Source organism: Gallus gallus, chromosome 5, assembly GCF_016699485.2.
Source record: "Gallus gallus isolate bGalGal1 chromosome 5, bGalGal1.mat.broiler.GRCg7b, whole genome shotgun sequence".
Taxonomy (NCBI): domain Eukaryota; kingdom Metazoa; phylum Chordata; class Aves; order Galliformes; family Phasianidae; genus Gallus; species Gallus gallus.
Genome location: NC_052536.1, coordinates 57154617 through 57169737, shown reverse-complemented (window position 1 = coordinate 57169737; position 15121 = coordinate 57154617). Strand labels below are relative to the sequence as shown.

Here is a 15121-nt window from a genome sequence, read left to right as displayed (position 1 = left end):
TGGTGTTTGCTGATGACAGGGTCAGCTTTCATGAATACAGCTGTCACCACCAGAGAGAGAGAGATGGCAGTGGATGTAAGGAAGCGGAGCAGCTCTTTGATTTCACTCCAGCTGTGCAAGTGGGGTCTTAAGTGAAGTGCTGCTGTTCAGTTCCCAGCTGAGAAGAAGGCTGCTGGAGGAAATAACTGCCCATTTCCAAATTGTTGTGCATTGGCTGAAAGTAGGAGCAAAGCAGAGCGAGCTGCAGTGGATCACAGTGCTAACAAGTTTGTATTTCTGCACGGGTAAGCATGCAATAAGCTAAAATGAAGTGGGGTCACAGAGAGGAGTTTTATGTCTCTTTGTGGTTTCATGCATGACAACAGCTTAAGTTACTCAAACTATTACAGAAAGGAAATCAGCTCAATTGCTGTTGAATCTTTCCTTACCACACTTCTAGCAGCTGTAATTTTTTTTTTCAGCACAGGATGTATTAGAAGTAAAATGTGTGAACTCCTTGGGAAAGAAGAACGATGTTTTTTCACTATAAAGCAACTATATTCCATCTGTGGGAAGATCAGAGGACTGTGTAGCCTGGGCAATGAAGGCAGTGGCCGTGGAGGCCACCGCTGCTCCCAGATATGAGCTGGGACACGGGAGGATGCAGCTCATGGTAAGTGAAGACATCACTGCTGGTCCATAACAAAGCAATGGTGATTGCTGTATTTGCCATGAGAATAATCAATTCTGTATTGGATGCTGACATTATCCATGTATGCTGAACGAGCCAACTTGGTCTGGCTGTGTCTTGGAGTTGGAATTCGATCCATTCTGCTCCTATCAGTGTGTGACCATGCAATGCCCACTACTCTGGTTTTGATGTTAGCACGTGATTACTTTGAGTATGTTTTCTGTGATAATTCATCATGCTTAGAAAAGACAGTTGCCCATTTGAAGGTGCCTCTGCTATGGAATCATAGAATCGTAGAATCGCTAAGGTTGGAAAAGACCCACAGGATCATCCAGTCCAACCATTCGCCCTTCATCAATGGTTCCTGCTAAACCATGTCCCTTAACACAACATCCATGCTTTGCTTTCTTTTCCCTACTTTTTAATTTTTTTTTTTTTAATTCTGTGCAGGATATTCCTGGCTTAATTTGACAAGCAAGGTGCAGGTAAGACCCGCTCTACTTGGGTGATTTAGGGTTGTTGCAGTCAGCAACAAATTACCTTTCCTCCTCTGGCCAGTGTCTGCCTGTAGCACTTGTCTAGTTTTCTAAGAGCACAATGATTCTTATCTATCTCAGATTAAAACCTGCAGTAGAAAACAGATACTACAGTGCAAGGCTCGGACTCCTTATCTTGCTCCGGCATACCTGTCCCATGAGCAGGGGCTCCTCTTGCCTGGGAGGCTGCAGGCTAGGGGGTACTCAGAGGTTGGAGCACCTTTCCTGTGGACACAGGCTGAGAGCTGGGGGTGTTCAGCCTGGATTGGAGAAGGCCCCAGGGAGACCTCATGGTGGCCTTCAAGTTCCTACAGGAGCTTACAAAGAGGAGAGCGACTTTTTACACACACTGATAGTGATAGAACAAGTGGGAATGGCTTTAAACAAAAAGAGCAGAGATTCTTTCCTCAGAGGGTGCTGAGGCACTGCCCTGAGCTGTGGGTGCCTCATCCCTGGACGTGCCCGAGGCTGTGGTTGAGCCCTGGGCAGCCTGAGGTGGGGAGCACCCAGCCCGTGGCAGGGTTGGGACTGGATGATCTTTGAGGTCCCTTCCAACCCAAGCCTTTCTGTGATTCTATGAATTTTCTTTGTATCCGAGGGTCTGCCTTGCTGAACTCACCCTCCTTTTTGTGCCCATTGTGTTTCCTTTCTTAAAGCTGGAGACCCTACGAAGAGCGAACCGTGAGGTGTTATCACCTGATGGTGCATGTGAAGGTTTTTTTTTTTCCTTTAAAAAACTCCAACGTGCTGCTCTGCGATTACAGGAGAGCACGCAGTGTGCCTGTACCACAGCCTGCTGACAAAATGGCTCCTGGTTAGGTGTTTGAGAGGGTTTGTTGCTGAAATAATACACAACCCCAGCATATGGTAATTAGAGATAAGCAAACAGTTGAAATAAAATCTCTTAAATTATACCACTTGGTGCAGAATGAAATGTGAGGCACACAAACAGGTTTTCTTCCCTAGCTGCAGATAGCATTAGCAGGTGATTCACTAGCAGAGCATCTCTCCCTTGTCTAGTTCATTAGATCATCATTAATTTACACCTGTGTTTTGTGAATTACAGCAAAACACAGGCTCACAAAACACCCCGTGTTTTGCAATGCTTACAAAAAGGAAATGTAGCCAAACAAAGTCAAATCCCTTGGAAAATTAGGGAAGCATTGTGTCTTTTCCCCCAGAGCAATTTGTTAAACCAAGTATTTCTGAAGTCTTATTTTTGAAGTGCATCAGCAGGCTTAAAATCGGTTTTGAGACCCCTTGTCCTACTCAGAATGTAATTTCTTTCAACCTGTGGGTTGCTTATACATTCGGGAGTTATAAAATATGCTGTGAATACTGAGTGTTGTGCGTATGTGTTAACTGTGGGCTAGAATGTATGAAAATGTTTTTTGGAAACTGATCTTGGAAAGTTCAGATCTGGACCTAATTCATCTGGCTCAGTGTTGTTGAACTAGTATTCCTCTTGCTTCAGTGTCTCTGGGGAGTTCTGGCCATGGAGTACAGCATTGTGTCACAGTGCTGTTGCCAAAGGCAGCAGTTCCCCTGTGACCTGTGGTGGGGAAGCTTGGACAGGCTGGTGTCTGTGCAGGGTTTGGGGATCAGGTGGAGTTTTGGCATCTGGCATCCTGCAGCAGGTCTGCAGGAAAAGTGGCCCCTTTAGGTATGGACTAATCTTCCTATGTGTTTGATTAACCTCGCTGCTAACCGTGCACATCATCTTTGTGGTTTGAATTTCATTGTGCTTGGTTCCCCATTGCTAGATTTCAGGATGACTTTTAAAGCAAGGCTAATTGTTTTTCTATTACATATGTATTTTTAATGGGGTGCTTGAAGAACATAACCAAGTCCGTGCGTATGCAACCTGTTAATCTGCTTCAGTTTTCCTCCAGTTAAAAATCTGTTGATCTGCGAACTCTTTCATTGAAGCTAAGCCCACTCCCACAGGCAGTATGTCTTTCTTGAAATGCCTAGGCAGGAGTCCTAACAAGGCAAAAGCAGACATTTTGATTAACTCAGCATCCTGAAGATGCGTCTTTAACAACACAAGTACTCCCAGGATGGAATAGAAAACACCATAGCGATCCATCATGTCAACATTCAATTTGATATCCTCTATTCACTGGCGATCTGTCATTAGCAATGCTACCTGCATGGAGCCCAATAACTTTTGATTAAAATAGAGCTGCTATTTTTGAAAAGCAGTCTATCACCAAGAGCTGGCAAGTTTGCTGCTCTGCTTTACAAGCTGCTTCGGTGGCTTGTAGAGACTGTCGCATCAGAAGTGTCAGTGCCCCCTACCTCAGCTGTTCTGTGGTTTTCCAACCCCATATTTTTGCTGTTTTGCTTGCTAGAGAACTACATGATGTGCTTTAGTTGAATGAAGGAGAGCAAAAACATTGAATATTTTGTCCTTGGAAGGTTTTTGCTAAAATATCTAATTCTTTGCATGCAACTCATTGAAGAATAGGCACAGAGGGAGTTGAATCTCAGCTCACAGCAGATATCCAGGAACTGAGCATTAAGTCTAAGCTGATTGTCTGCATCCTTCTCCAGGTGGTAGAGGAGAACATCCCTTTCTGAAGAGTGATTCCTTAGAATAGGTATCGCATACAGGTTGAGTAAAGCATGGCTCCTTGGTGGTCTTCTCTTTGCTCCCATAAATGTAAAGACAGTTGGGTGACAGGTTTTTCTCAGTTACTCAGGTTCCAGCTGCATAAGAAATTGAGCAGGATGATCTTCTTCTGCCCCAGAGCCATAGGCCCACACTGGTTGGGAAGTCAGCTCAATCCATGTGGTTACCTCATCTGCATCTCTAGCTCTGAAGTACTGAGGATGATGTTGGGGAAATGGCAGCTCTTCCCACAAAGACCAGTAGCTGTAGCAGCTAAGATCTGTCATGTCTTCGTGACTGCCTTGGTTTACAGAGCACTCCCCGTCTGCTGCATGTAAAAAAGGCATTGTTGGCCATAAAATACTGGAAGTCTGACTCCAGCACAGAGTTCCCTGACAATTTAAAAAGAATTCCTCATGGTGCTTCACAAGCTCTTTCATGGTTCTGACACGATGCCGAGTGCAGGATGGATTACACTGCCTCCCAGGCACTTTCCAGGAGGGAATTGCACTGGCCAGTATGGATGAGTCAGCTAAGCCTCTCACTTCATCATCACAGACTGAGGCCTTGCATCCTGTGAACTGAGGCTAACCTTACACTCCTCAGCCTGTTCTTTTGCCATGCGACAAGATAGAGGAGGTTACTGTTGCCTCTTTGAATGGCTGACATGTAATCCGTAATGGGACATTGGCTTTAATAAATCCATGGCTACAGTTCTCATACAAGAAAGCTTTGTATCCTGCATGTACTCACACAGAGTCAACAGGGATGAACACTACCTTTAATGAACTTATTTTCCTGAAATCTGTAGTTTATCCCAAATAAATCTTAGCAGAAGGTTTCATTTTCTGTTTCGTTTGGTCGATACTCAGCTTGCAGGGAGCTGATACATCTGTTTATTTTATTCATCATCTTGCAGGATGCGCATAGTGCACAGCAACATAAAAAAAGAACAGGCTGGAAAAGAGAGGCTGTTATTTCCTCTTATCTCAGCCCATGATTTTTGAAAAAAGCTGACACAAGATTTAATAAATATTCAGTTAAAAGGGAAGAAAATGCTTTCTGCAAAATTTCTGCTTCTGTCTAGAGGAAATAAAAAGAAGAGACTTCCTCAGTTGAAATTTTCTGATTTCTAGGTAGCTTTGTTAAAAGAAGAGGAGGGGTGACTGTACCCAGATTAAAAAAGCAGGCTGATATGCTTGATCACTACCTCGAGACAATCTGTGCAGTCACACATAGCAGCAAGCTCCCTATCAGAACTCCATCCAACTTCCTCGATGGTGTTTGAAAGGGGGAATAAATATGCGAGTGGAAGATAAACAGATGCATAATACAGACAACAGGGATAGGTGATACGCGTCAGGGCAGACAAAACCCACATATAGCAAAGGAATGAGTCCCTTTTGGGGCACTGACTTGAGATGTTTCTGAGTAGTGCTGGAACATTTCTCCCTGCGCTCAGCAGCATGGCTCCCCCAACAGCGCTCTCATGCGCTGTCCAAAGCTCCTGGTGCTGAAGGTCCTCAGGAAAGTCTGTCATCTGCCTGCGTGGTGAGTGTCAGGATGCAATGTGAATAGCTGACACGGTGGTACTGCAGAAGGAACGTGGATGCGAATGCAACTACATGATAAGTGATTGTTTTTGGAGCTGAGGGGAGGACGTGTCATTGTTCCAGCAGAAAAATTCTTCCTGACCATTCAGATCTGTCATGGGAGATGGTGTCAGCAGAGCAGAGCTGTGGTTACAGATGATCCTTCATCTTCCTATTTTTTTTTTTTTTTGAGTTTCATTGAAACAAACAAGCAAGCAAGCAAAGCAATAGTTAGCTTATTGCCTCTGGGACAAGAGTGGCTGGCTGCTTAGCTACAAGCGGAACTTGGGATGAGAGTTTGCTTAAAGAGTGCTGTGATTCCTCCCTGGCTGTACTCAGGGTTCCTGGATGCAAGTTTTGGTAAAGCAAGCAATGCCTGCTCACAGATATTGGCATCTGCTGCAGCAGCAGATCGCTTTGTGCTGTCCATCTAGATAAATCTGAAGTTTCGCTTGGAGAGTCATCTGCTTTCTGAGTCATCTACTGCCTCCAATGAGGATATTACAGAGCCATGATATAAAATCAACCATTTGGAAACAGCCATCTTTAGTCATTAATGCCATTTTAATAATGACAAAGCTCCCGGTTAAAAATAACCCTTTGATCTTTGAAAGGCTTGAAAATGAGCAGAACAGAGATGAAGTTCAGTTCTGATTACCTGCAAATGTCTGCACATAGTGCTGTGCCCTTTGGGACTGAGGGACTGCATTTGTTCAAAAGAAAAAACTTAATTAAATTAAAATGAGTATCAACAGTGATTTGAAACAAACAAGGTTAAAAATTAGAAATGCTTTGACTTCTGGCTGAAAAGCGCTGTGAGAGAGGTCTCAGAGGAGAACACAATGAACAGCCAGAAATATTATTCATGAACATTCCGTTGGCTTTTAAATAGAGTTTGCTTTGACTGCTGCTTCACACACCTGAGTGGCAATGATCTGTCAAAAAATTGTGTTTCATCTCAGGTACAGGAGACTTTTCTCAGGAACTGCTTGCTGTCCTGTTAGGAGGTTATTGACTACTGCATTACACCTGAAAAATGGCAAGTGAAACTGCACTGTGAGTGCTGGAAAATGCAGAAACTGCAGAGATGCAAGTAATTCAGCTGGGACAAGAAGAAGGATTATAGAATCATAGAATCGCTAAGGTTGGATGGTTGTTACCCTGCAGAAATCTTTTGGAGGAGTGTGAACTTTGCTTCAGCCAGTGGCTGAGAGGCCAAATGTTGGCCCCGGGGAAGTGAAGAGCATCCCAAGACCTGCACCAGGAGCTTCAGCATCCCCAAGTCCACCTGGATGAAAGGGGACAGAGAAGAAACAACATGGCTGTGCTGCAGGTGTTTGTCTGGCTCTGTGGAGGGCACTGAAGACATGTGACAGGGAGCAACTAGCAAGATAAGTGCAACATGGCCATTATATGTGGTAGAAGCTCCAGAAGTACTGATGGAGCATGGCTTTGGCCAACATGAGTGATTTTAACCCACAACTCAGGATTTATCTATTTATCTATTTATTTAGGTATGTATGTCTCTGGAAGTGTTCAAGAAACATGTAGAAGTAACACTGACAGACATGGCTTAGTGGGCACAGTAGGGATGGGTTGAGGTTGGACCTGGGGATCTTAGTGGTCTTTTCCCACCTTTATGATTCTGTGATTCTTTCTAATGTGGATTATTATCACAGCAGATGTAACTCCAGGACTGAAGGAATTTAGTTTGATTTCAAAGCGCCACAAACTGTTAAAATGGAATTTCCAAGCTACTGCAGAGCTTTGCTCTAATAGCAAACCAAAATGTCTGTAATTGCCTTGGTTCTTCTAAGGAAACTGGGCTACCTGGAGGATAAGCTGTAAGTTATGTATGAAATGAGAAACTCATTACCCACTGCAGAGAGAGAAGCCACAGTAATTAGTAACTATGTTTATGTTATCTAGATCAGGCTTAACTGGGAAAAAATCATCCATACTGTCTGTTACATAAGAGGAGAGCAGATAGATTGCAAATTTTCTCATTGCTGTTGTTTCTTCTGTGTTAGGCTTCATTCTTTTTCACCACTCCAGATATTTTGAGGGTACATTTCCACCTCATCAGCAAGCAGACTTCATCCTTAAGAACTTCTCCAAAGAGCAAATGTGGACAGTTGCAGCATCCTTTCCTTATGTGCAGAGAAACTGGAAAACACCAGTGAGCCCTGGAAGCTCCTATAGATGAATCCCACTGCAGCCCTGCAAAAGAGCCCATGAGCATGGCCACTGCTTATCTTGCAATAAATCCTGCTCCCTCTATGAGACCTCTGGGAACAATGGCCTTCCTTTGTGAGTGTTTCTGCATTGCTCTGCAAGATGAGAGGAGTGTGCTCTTTGAAGGTGCTGCCCATCATGCTTACCTTTGGCTTCAGTAGATGCCGAGGTCTGACTGTGCTGTCTGCACTACAGGGCAGGCATTGGGCAATTACAGTTGTCCGTTGCTTGTGAATTGGGTTGCCAAGGTGATGAATTTCAAAAGGCCAAATCTACGTTCAGTTTTCAAAGGCTAGGTTGTTTCTTTTGATCTGCAAACCAAGGGGAAAAACATATACAGGACCGCTGGCTTTTTTGTTCTGTTTTGTTTTGTTTCTGTACAACAACCTGAATGCTCTTGGCAACTGAATGCATTGGGTTGAGAACTCAGGGTGAGTTTTGACACTGAGTCAAGCTGCTAAAGTTGCTATCAAATCATTGAAGTATTTCTGAAAAAGGCAGCATCTAAATACCGAGCCTGTGAATATCCTGATAAGATCTAATTCATGGGCAGAGAGATACAATGGGGTTGACATTCACATACTTTTATCACGTGGTGGTGGTATCCACGAGCATCCAGGATGCTGTCCTGCAAGAATGTCAGATAGAAACAATAGTTCTTGATTAGGAGAATTCTTCAGAGTAATTGTTTGCAGGGGGAGATTGGGATCAGCATGAGAACACGTGCAGTGAGTACATCTGAAACCTGAGTAAGAATCTGCTGCAAGAAATTGCTTGTACATCCGTGCTATTTTAATCATGCTGACAGTGGATTAGGCTCAAAGCTAATACTTTTACCTCGGCCTTTTGTTGACTCCTTAAATTAATGTTCTTTATCCTCAGCTCAGGAGAAAGATATCCTGACTCAGCTGCTCAGACCCAAAGACAGGTGAAAAACCTCGCACAACGTGGTACAGTGAACTTAAGCTCATCTTCCCCAAATACAGCTTCCATGGTTTGAGGGGATATAATACTTAAAACACGTGACACTCAGTTTTTGCGAATGTGTGCATCGAGCATTTTTAATCCACAAAGAGTATGCCCAGGTAACTCTGTGTTGGCACATTGCTCTTTAGCTGACTCTCTGTGCATGGGCATTCTTGACCACTCCTGTTATGCTATACTCTCTGGGTATGCTAGGTGACTGCTCTACCATTTTTGGGTGCAAGACTGATACAGGCCATTTATATACAGTTTCTATTTCTCTGTAGAAATTTAGTCTGCAAAGAGTTTGCGGTGGGTGTCTGGTTCACGTAAGAGTGTGGCTGACCAAAATCAACACCCAAGTTGATTATTTTTCAGCAGACAGTACTGTTACATACATATAACCCTTCCCATTACCAGTATCTTTGGCGTGAGACATAGAATTAAGTTGTTGCAGCATAACAAAGCATTACAGCTTCCATCTGCACACTCAAACTGCAATAGACACCAGAATCCATCTTTCTCTTGCCTGCAATGTAGAATAGGTAAATGCCTTCATCTTGGACAGTTGTGGGCTGAGCTCATGTACCTGGGCAGTTTCTGCAGCAACAATGATGGATGGCAGCTGAGACACAGCAGCCCAGTTTTGTGTCAAAGCCTTCAAGCAAACGATGTCCCTGACTTCCAGCCTGAGACATGGGGAAGGTATTACAGAATTGCCAGCAACATCCTGAAGTCCATCTGCTTGGGTCAGAGGTTGCTAACATATAACCTGCTGGAAAGCATCTTTCCTGCTGTTTCGGCTGGCCTCTCCATGCTGCTGTGCCTGTACAAAATTATTGGATGTGTGTTGGTGCTGTGTCAGTGCCAGCAACCAGTGCCATCCTTGTGCATAAGCTCTCTGCTGTCTGTGTGTCAGAAGGTGTCAGTGTTGATGCTGACTGCTGGCTTTCTGGCACAGGTAGCACAGCTGCTTATGTGTTTCTTGTGCAGACATCTGCCACACAGTGCTGCTGTGCAGGCAGGATGGAAGCACTTGTTTTTATGCCTATGCGATTCGGTGTGGTCTGCCTGGTGCTGGTGGCTCAGTGCACTGCTGACCTTATGCTGTTTCCCTAATTGCTGAATCCTGGTGGCTGAACACACTTATAACTGAGCTGTCAGTTACTATCCGCAGTTCCTTCCCTTTAGTGCCTGCATTTCACTTCCCTTTGTGGCTTTGCTTATACTGAGACTTTCACAAGATATTGAAGTGTGAGTCTTATTTTTATCAAGGTCTTAACTTTAACTGCCATAGATAATGCAACCATCCATATGCTAACTTGTTTTTTGATGTAACACTTTCAATGGTTTGACTCTTTAGTTCATACTCATGTATTTATTTTATTTCAGAAACAGGAAGACATCCCCTCTTCTACTTAAACTGTGTCTAGTTTTAATGTTTGTGCCCCTTAAGACCTTGAGGGAGGTTAGGTCCCATTCACGAGACAGCATTTCTCCATCCACTGGTTCTGATCCATCCAGGGCATCTGCTTATAGTATATGCTTGTCTCTGGTGTGGCCTCAAGGCCTGTTCTCACATGAGCCATTCTGCTGTGAGGTGATCTCCTCGGTAATAACCATCCATGTGCAATGTGGGTGCCTCATCTTCAGATATCTTCTGTTACAGAGTCCACAAACAAGGTGGTTGCTGGTGAGAGAGGGAAGCTGCATCAACAGCACTGATGGACAAGGGCCTGTTTGTGAGGTCCCAGCATTCTTCCTAAATGATGTGGTAACATTCGCCCTGAGAACTCCAGTCTATGCTCAATTCCAACTGTATGCAAAGCAGGAGTCCTTGAAGGGCTGTGGAGTGAGGTGAAGCACCTCGAGCAGAGTAAGGGCTGTAATGTGCACATTAAAGGTATTTCTAACAGCAAGGATGAGTTTATATACTTGCCAAAAAGCATGAACAGTCAGAATTTCCATTCCTCTGCTCTGGAATTTTAAGCTTTGAGATGGATGTGGATCACCACACAATCAGAGAGATCTTTTTCTTCTGTTACAGTTGGAAATTGGTTTCAGGATTTGATTATGTGATCTTGCTGCAGCTGCCTGGGGAGGTTTGTAGAGCAGAGCCAGGCAAGGTTGGGATGGATCTCCTCAACCACTGTGCTGGTGCCTCTGTGAAGCCATCCCATCAAAGGAGCTTGCACAGTGCAGAGCTGAGCAGCCAGACAAGAGCTCATTCTGAGTGAGCTGGCTCTGGGAATTTGCAGCATGTTGAGGTGGCATTTTGTTTGTGTCACATAGCCTTGCTGAGAAATAGCGAGCACTTGTCTGAGAGGAATGCCATGGTAACCCAGCAGTGTTGCTTCCAATATCTGAGCTAACTTAATATAAGTGCAAGTGTAGAGTCTTGCACCTGGGGAGGAATAACCGCATGCATCAATACAGGTTAGGGGATGACCTGCTGCAGGAGCTCTGCAGAGGACCTGGGGGTCCTGGAGGACAACAGGTTGGCCATGAGCCAGCAGTGTGCCCTTGTGCCCAAGAAGGCCAATGGTATCTTGGGGTGCATTAAGAAAATCATGGCCAGCAGGTTGAGGGAGGTGATCCTCCCCCTCTATTCTGCCCTGCTGAGGGCACATTTAGAACACTGTGTCCAGTTCTGAGCTCCTCAGTTCAGAAAAGATAGGAATCTCCTAGAAGGAGCCCAGCAGAGGGCCACAAAGATGATAAAGGTTCTGGAGCATCTCTCTTATGAGGAGAGTCTGAGAAACCTGAGGAAAAAGAAGACTGAGGGGGAATCTAGTTAATGTTTATAAATACCAAAAGGGAGGTTAGAGGCAAATGGATGAGGCCAGGCCCTGCTCGGTGGTGCATAGTGATAGTACAAGATGTAGTGGCCTAAAACCTGAGCATGGGAAGTTCTGTACTAATATGTGAAAGAACTTATTTCTGGTAAGGGTGGTGGAGCACTGGAACAGGCCTCCCAGAGAGGTTGTGGAGTCTCCTTCTATGGATGAGTCTTGTCTGGATGCCACCTGTGTGACATATTGTAGGGTACCTGCTCTAGCAAGGGGGTTGGACTCCATGATCTCTTAAGGTCCCTTCTAACTCCTGCAGTTCTGTGATTCTGTAATTGGGACAGCTTGAATACCCCTTTTGAGCTCTACTGAGTGTCTCATAGATGCATCCTTTGTGGTTTCGTACAGTAAAATAAGAGGCTGAGGCTCCAAAGTAAATCATCCCTCTGTCTTGCTAGAAATCATCCCTCCCTTGCCAGTCTTTATACTTAAATTTTCTCTTCTTTAGCTCTTTGTTCTCATGGGGCTGTATCACTGTAAGGCCTGGAATTTGTACCAAACCCTGCAAGCAGCAGTGTCATCTTCACTGCCTCTTTGTTTCATCTTCAGCTATATGGACTACTGACCTGGTATTTAGGATGCTGTATAATCCCAGAAGCTTTCTGTGTTCAGTTTTTCAGAGCAGAGCATGGAGAAGATAGGAAAAATGAGTGCTCTGTTCTACCAGGTTCGTAAGTCATACTTTTCTGGAGCTGGTTACCTGATAGCCTTATCTTAAGTCACTTCCATCTCAGCAAAAAGGAAGGTCTAGTTGGCCAGCTGTGAATGACATTGGCTATGCTGTATCCAAGACCCTTCTAGCCAGGAAAAAGAGGAGTCAGCATATTCTAGTGAGTACTGGAGCTGTGAATCAGGGCAGGTCGTGTCAGCTGAAGAACTGACCTGCATCTCTGCTTTGTAGTTTCTAAAGCTGTGTTGGAAAATAGATTTCCTTGGTGGTGTATTGTGGTCACTCATCACTTCCTATGTGTGCTTTCAATCCCAGGGCATTTCCTGTCTTGAGTACTGTACTAAAACAGCCTCACCTGCTGGTTCATTCCCCTGTACTGACACATTTTCTAATTGGCCACGACGTGACTGACAGTTGAACCCTTTGCTACCTTATTTGCTGTGAAAGGTTACTGACTTGAGTGAAATGTGTTTAGAAAGTAAGACATTTGGCCTGGGGTTTAACCTTCAGAGTGCTGGGAGCCAGAGAATTTGACTTCAGCTATTGAGTGTACCCACAAAGCTGACAAGGAGAGAACTCTGCATACACCTGAGTGGGAGGACAATGTTCCATGTTGTCAGAGGGGCCAAGGCTTTCCTACAAGAGCTCTGAGCCTCTTTGCAATTGCTGACAGAGGCAGTGCTGTGTTTTTGCTCGGGGCTTTTCACACCTTGTCTTTGCATATGGAGACTTGGGTTTAACATCCTTTGAACAGTTACCTCTGTCAGCAACTTGTGTTTCGTGGCTCAGACAAGATTGAAGGTTTGCTTTTTGATATTTTCCTTTCTCCTGTTTTGCCAGTCCCAGTTTGAAAGATGCATGTACCAGCAGAACGAGGGACATGTCAGCAGAACAATTTACAGGCAGTCAAAGTCAGGGTTTTTTGGAACAAATGTGCTGTTGAACTTAAACATTGCATAGCTAATGCACAAAGTGATTTTTTCCAATGAGATCTGCAATGGGGGAACAGACTGGGAACTGCTGAGGACATCAGAAATTTCTTTGTGGGCCAGCACACGTAGCAGCTTAGCTGTGTGCTTTCATGTAGGGTGGGTTGGATGGGTCCTTGGGGTACATGAGATGGCCCTTGTGTAGCCATGGAGCTGAGTTTTGTTCTCTAGAGAAAGTGTTGGTGTTGGACTGCTTTAAACTTTTCCCCTCGACTGTGTATCTTGTGTACTTTCACTGCATTATTCAAGGGCAGTACAGAGCTGATAATATCAAAATACATTTGCAATTTGTTTGCTATTTTCTAACTTCTAATTTCTTTTTAGGGCAGTTGTACCTACCAAGAAGATCTTTCCTTCCATATACAACACTGTGTATTTGAAACTATTCGAAATAGTCTTCTTTTGCGCTTGTCTTTAAATACTTTCAGGCCAAGTAAACTTTGCTGCAAGAATATGCTGACTCCATGCGGGAGTCTGATCCTATGTGTTAAAGTAAGCAAATTCAATTACACTTGCTTCTCTTGTGCCGTGTTGAGTGGAACAAGAAGAGTTTCATGGTAACATCACCAAAAAAAAAAAAACAAAGGAAACAAAATCCTTTGAAAAGAATCAGCTTAGTCAGCTCATTCTTTCTTCCCCTGGTGATGAAAGTGAGAAATTGATATTTTGGAGACAGAGCACAGCATTTTTACAAAGGAAGCCTGTTTCAGGGACTGGGGTGTTATATTGGGATGGAAAATGATCTTGGTTGAGTCTTCAGACTCAGATCTTTGCACTCAGGTGGTGTTGGTTTTCAGGGTTTTCAGAGTTTTCTCTTCTCTTTTGGTGCCATTGTGAGGTAAAAAGAGCTGCACTGCTCTTCAGTGATTGCAAACATCTTCAAGCTTGCAGGAAGACCCTGGAGAGGCAAGAGGGAGCTCTCTCAATGGGAGTCAGTGGACATAACGGGAACCATTGTGTACACACTAAAACAGAGAATGATTCAATTCAGACTTATGGAAGTTGCAGCTCATGCCATGTATTATACACTGAGACCAGGTTCTGATCCTGTAAGGTACCAGACATCTTCTACAGCTCCTCTAGTTGAAGCTGCTGATCAGGGCCCTGAGGTACAAGAGGCAAAATCTTCATCAAACATCTGATATGTGAGAACAGCATTGCTGTCCCATTTTGGAGCATGCTTGAGGTGGCTCGTGAATAAGCAACAGGACTGTCAGAAAAATTCTCAGGATAATTTCGGTTGATTCAATTTCTCATTAAATTTGCAGAGGAATTCCGGTGATGTGAAGCATGAGACGAGGTGAGAGTTGTGTGTTTAGGCATGGGAGAGTGCAAAATAGGGATGAGAGTAGCAATGGGTACTGCAGCATTTAAAAACAGTCAAATATGCGACATCAGTTTGGGTAGCAAAAATCAGTTAATTACCCTGAAGTCCTATGTACCTACTATGGACCTATGAAGTCTCAGACTGTTTCATGCATTTTCCTGTGTTGATGCGTGGTGGTTTATAGAAAAACGTTGTTCATTCTATTCACACCCAGAAGTAAGAAGGCAGCACTCATTTCTAGGGTGTTATAGTCATGGCTGTTCTTCCTGAACCATTTCTGGGTTCCATACTTTCTCATGTCTTCCATTTTCTTCCTTTTGAGTAGCTGTAATTTTGGCTGTGGCCTTCCTGTGTTGTACATTGATTGTAAAGAAAAGCTGCCTGAAATTTTCAGGAAGACTACGTATATTTTTCCAGAGACAGAAGTGCAATTTAGGAAAGTATGTTGCATCTCTGGGCAACAAGAGAAATGCAGATAGACTTTGTTACAGCTTGTCTGAATACGGAGGAACCTGTGCATGATTACACTGACAGTACTTTCCTCTTTCAATGTGGAGGTAATCCAGTTTAAAAAAGAAAAGGTTAAATATTCTATGATCACCAAAATTTGGGTCTGTCTGTATGTTGGCTCACTCACTGAACACATCTGTGTGTTAATTTTTTGCTCAGAATCATG

General features: G+C 44.0%; 1 long non-coding RNA gene across 1 annotated transcript; it reads left to right on the top strand.

The window, feature by feature from the left end:
* Positions 1–2702: 2702 nt before the first annotated feature.
* Positions 2703–7695, top strand: LOC121110914. Its single transcript, XR_005860421.1, has 3 exons — positions 2703–2869; positions 6375–6556; positions 7443–7695. It is a non-coding gene; the product is annotated as an uncharacterized LOC121110914 (long non-coding RNA).
* The last annotated feature ends 7426 nt before the right edge of the window (positions 7696–15121 follow it).